The sequence below is a fragment of the Gossypium arboreum genome, chromosome 13, assembly GCF_025698485.1.
Source record: "Gossypium arboreum isolate Shixiya-1 chromosome 13, ASM2569848v2, whole genome shotgun sequence".
NCBI lineage: Eukaryota > Viridiplantae > Streptophyta > Magnoliopsida > Malvales > Malvaceae > Gossypium > Gossypium arboreum.
This window is the reverse complement of record NC_069082.1, coordinates 43534564-43539803: the sequence shown is the minus strand read 5'-3', so window position 1 is coordinate 43539803 and position 5240 is coordinate 43534564. Positions and strand designations below refer to the sequence as shown.

Below are 5240 nucleotides of genomic sequence, written 5' to 3'. Positions count from 1 at the left end.
TTCTTCCAAAGTGTCAGCAATAGAACTCTACAAAACAATCCACAAGAACCGATAAGTTTACACAACCTAGTAAGATCATAGTATTACTTTCAATCTAACACAATTAGATACAATTCATATACTATTAGTTTTCAGGGTTACTAGAGTATAACACCACACATTAATGTGTTCAGGAGTACCGAAGTACAAACAGGGGCACGTATGTGCAAACAGGGATACCGAAGTACAAACAGGGGCACGAATGTGCAAACAGGGGTACCGAAGTACAAATAGAGGCACGAATGTGAAAACATTCAATAATTAATTATCTACCTTTATCTAAGGAACTATAATGTAAAAATTCAAATAGAAATTCATTTACTTTTTGAAACACTATGAACTTAGCTACTCTTCGATTCTAACCAGCACGCAAGTACTAATCCGCTATTTTCATTTTTCCTCGGTTATTGTCTTTTTTATCTAATTTTTTATCTATATGATAATTAAATACAATATATTAATCTCATATATATTCCACATTTCATATAATATACACAAACCTTAACTTATTATTTTTTACACATTTTCCCTAAACTTTTACAATTTTTGCAATTTAGTCCTCTGACCTGAAAATCATCAAATTGACTATTTCCTTGGAATCAAGTTACAGCCAAATATTATAGGCCTTTTAACAGTCCCTATTCTACATCAAGATTCATTACTAAACCTTGAGATTTTGACATTTTGACAATTTAATTCTTAAATCAAAATCTAACAAAAATCACTTCAAAATTTAACCAAATACCATAACTAAAGCATCAAACACATGGTTATCATCAAAAACATTCAAGATTCATCAATGGTATTTTCAAAATTTTTAACAAATTCAAAAACGAAGGTACGGGCTAGCTGGGCCTAGTTGTAACAATCTCAAAAACATAAAAATCATTAAAAACGGGCTTGAATACACTTACATGCAATGAGATGAACTTCACCGAATGCCCTAGCCCTTTCTATGGTGATTTTCGGTGGACATGATATCAGATGAATAAGATGAACATTATTTCTTATGTTATTTTTAGTTTTAAATTTACTGATTTACCTTTTTGCCCTTTAAAAATTATCAAAATTTCAATAATACTAATCCATGTACATCCACTATCAACATATATGGTGTAATTACCATTCAAGTCCATGAATATTTACTTATAAAGCTATTTGACTCTCTTAACTATTAGAACTCAACCTTTTCACTTTTTACAATTTAGTTCTTTTCACTTAATTAAGCAATTAAGCATTAAAATTTCTTAACAAAATTTTAATACGACCTTAATAAAATCTCGTAGACACTAAATAAATAATAAAATAATAAGTTACTAATTGGAATTGTGGTCCTGAAATAATTGTTCCAATATCACTAAAAAAGGGGATGTTATAGTCTCTAGCTGGATGTAATGCGGAATTCCATGATGAGGGCATTTTTGCAATAATTCTTTGCAGCTCTCTCATACCTCATACAAAGATTCATCATCCATTTGCTAAAAATCCGTGATCTTATTCTGCAACTTACCATTCTTCCTAGATGGGAAATACTTCAATAGGAAGCGTTTTGCCAACTCTTGCCATGTTATAATTGAAGCGGGTGGCAACGAGTTTAACCAGGCTCAAGCTCTATCCCTTAGTGAATATGGGAAAATCTTCAACCTTAGTTCATCCTCGATTACTCTATCCATTTTCTAGGATTTGCTCATCCCCATAAGCAATATGAGTTGAAGGTGAGGATCTTCCGTAGGCATTCCACTAAATTGGCCCACTATTTGAAGCATCTAAAACATAACAAGCTTCAGCTCGAATTTTGTGCCTCGATCTCGAGCCTTCTAATTCCCAAATTAAGCTCATGAAAAAGTGGCACAACATACTGTCTTAAGGCTCGATCCCTATCATCAGCAACAAGGATAGGATTTTGAGTATGATTTGCTTCATTTCCTTGATTTTGGTTTTCATGGATCATCACTCCAGTTCGTCTTTGAGCTGCTTGTCTTCTCCTTTGTCTAAAATTTCTTTCAATTTTGGGATCTACTGGGAGTAAGTCAATAATTTGATCAATACACATAAACACCTAAAATAAAAACACAAAAATAATTAAATTAAAATTAAATAAAAAATAGACCAAAACGCAAAATTAATAATTTAAAAAATAATAACTTTTTAACAATCTCCTGCAATGGCGCCAAAAACTTGGAATGATAGAAATGTGCAAATGTACACAATTGTAACAAGTAATAAAGTGATAAGTATATCGAGTTATCGTCTCCACGGGGACTGTACGAGCAAATATTTATTAAATATATACTTATGCAATTTGGTAGTGGAAAAATATTTTGATGAAAATGAGCTATTACCTAGACTAAAAATTAACTAAGTAACAAATTAAATTAAATTAAATTAAATTAAAAACACAAGGTGAAAGAAAATCTTTAACAAGTTTAATCAATATGACATAGGTGTGTTAGATTAATTTTATTCTTTAGCTTAGAATTATTAAAACAATGTTTATGATATTACGAATAATTCCAAGACAATCGTGTCTTTTGTTAACCGATGCAAACATACTTATTAAAATCAATTAATCTTTCTAGCATATGTCTATGTTTAATTAATTAATTAATTTCCATAAGTGACATAAGATGTAATGAAGCAACAATATATTTTCATCTTGAAACTAATTTAATCACAACAATATTAGGTTATGCAAGGTAAAAATATTAGTTAATATTATTACTCATTTAATCTAATTTTACACTTACGAAGATTAAACATGCACCAATTAGGTCTTTTGTCAATTAATTATAATTTTATTCGATTAAATAATTAATTCAATTGCACTTTACATTTATAATGCAAGAATAACATAGACATGATTTTATCTAAATGAACAAATTGTAAAGCCTATAACATCATAGACATGATTTAAACAATTTAAGTAGACAAAATGCAATCAATCTAGCACAAACACAATTTAAGTCATTTTAATTAAATTGAAAGCATCAAACCAATTAGCATTCATGTTTATGATCTCAAAAAAATTAAAAAGAAATCAGAGAAGGAAACTAGAAGACAAATCCAGTGTTTCTCCAAAGTTAGACTAGCGTGCGCCCCTTCCTCTCTACTTTGTTCTGCCGACCAAAGCCCTTCAAGAATGTCAAATGTTGCTACTTCAAAAGGCTTGAAAAGATCTTTTTAAGGAGAGAAAAATCAGAAATGGGAGAATGGAAAATGAAAGAGCAAATAGGAGAAAATGGATGAAAGTAAAAGATGAATGGTAAGTGAATAAGTGATGAAATGAAAGGGAATAAGGGTGGCTAATTATACTAGTTTGAGAAGGCTAAAATAGCATGGGAGAGCATTTATTCTCTTCTCCCATGGTCAACCCCTTAACAGTTGGAAGGAAGATTGGGATGGCTTTGTTAAATATTGCTTTGTACCCTAAATAGAAGGCTTAAAAAGTGGAGGGATTGGAATGGCTTTCTGAAAGAGTTAAGGGACTATCTTGCAATTATTTTAATCATATTTGCAAGCTGATTTTAGGTAAAGGTTGGACGGTTTTGGGATGCTCCTTGGGCTCATCCTTCTTCTTTCCTCAATTTGTGCTTTTGGGCCATTTCTTCTACATCAAGCTGTCTAAATTTATTGACCCAATTTTACGTCGAATAAAACTAATTTTTAGACAGCCCGAGAATATTAATTTGGGACGTCTATGGCTATTGAACCATCAACTAATGCTTTGAAGATACCCCGGCAATTAAATCTTCCTAAGGTAGTGACTCTCCGTTTACTCCCAACCTAACCTCTAACACACCACTTAAATATAGAAAATAATGTGTTAAATTAAACACCACAACAAAATTGCTTCATACACAAAATATAAACATGCAACCTTACAAACCACAAAGAAAGGTTTGTATGTCTTAACAGTAATAAGGCTTAAGATTTTGCAATATGCAATATAGTTTCACAATTGATTAGAATTAGTAACTAGAAAACACTCATGTAAATTTTATCATAATATAGTAAGGTTCACATAAATACACGATCCATACAATTACTTTCGTTCACAATCGATAAAGGTACGCATGTAATTTTCAAGGTCACTGAAAAACTATACTTTCAACAAATCAGACTTACATATTATAACCAAAAACATATACTTGACTCACATGCATGAACAAACTTTAATACTTATTCATTATACTTAATAAGAAGTTATTCCAAATATGGTTTGCAACAACAAGTAGACTTAGCATAAAAGAGATTATTTCAAATAGAGTCAAATTATGGTAATTCTAAACCCTCATAAATTTATAAACCCCATTGCCTATCTTCCCAAGTTTGCCAATATCTAGTCCGGAGTGAACCTCGCCAAATCATCTACCTTGCCACTACTAATCGTGACCTACTTGCCTGTGAAGTAAGAGAGGAGTGGGTAAGTTCATTGCAAACTCAATGAATAACTAGAAATCCACATGGTATTCTTTAAAATAGAGCTCATAACAAAAAGAAAACTTAGTCTTAAAATCATTTTGCATGTTGGTTAGTAGGTGAGATTGCGAGACCCAGTTCGCAAATCCTATCAGAAACATAAGTTTTGTAAAAATCAAAACTTAACAGTTGAATCTCAAAGTTTGTGAACATGGCATGCCCTAGGTCGCGAGGCCTGTTTTTCCTAAACAAAAACATTTAAAAACTCGAGTTAGGGTTTGCCTTAGGTCACGAAGCCAACCCGTACATACCTTTCAAAGAACACAAACAAAGTCTTTCTTAGGTCGCAAGACCGGTTCGTTTACCAGAATATTGTCTCATTGGATATGCAGATCTCCTTATAATGCCTCAGAATGAGTCCAAGAACATGTCTCATAAGTGTAGTGCGAAGCAATACACTCTCCCATACTGTAACTTATCCTAGTGAATGAAGCATAGCTCAACATTCCTTTATCTCTCCACATGTATCAGGGCTTCTGTAACACCCCTCACCAATATTCAACGCCAAAATAGTGTTATAGAGGATTATCGGACTTATAATACATTCAAACATAATAAAGTCACATACATTTCATTCACAGCTAATCATTTTGTCCTTAATACAAGCCTACAAGGCCTTAAACATACATTGGGAATAGTTCGAGACTAAATCGACAACTTTGGAAACTTTCATGAAACCTTAAAAAATTTTCTCAAAACAGGGGACACATGCCCCTGATGCC

The 5240-nt window shown here is 32.1% G+C and overlaps 1 non-coding gene across 1 annotated transcript; it reads left to right on the top strand.

Moving 5' to 3' along the window:
• Nucleotides 1–1440: 1440 nt before the first annotated feature.
• On the top strand, nucleotides 1441–1546 carry LOC128287711 (small nucleolar RNA R71). The gene has a single exon (XR_008278411.1). It is a non-coding gene; the product is annotated as a small nucleolar RNA R71 (small nucleolar RNA).
• Nucleotides 1547–5240: the final 3694 nt, after the last annotated feature.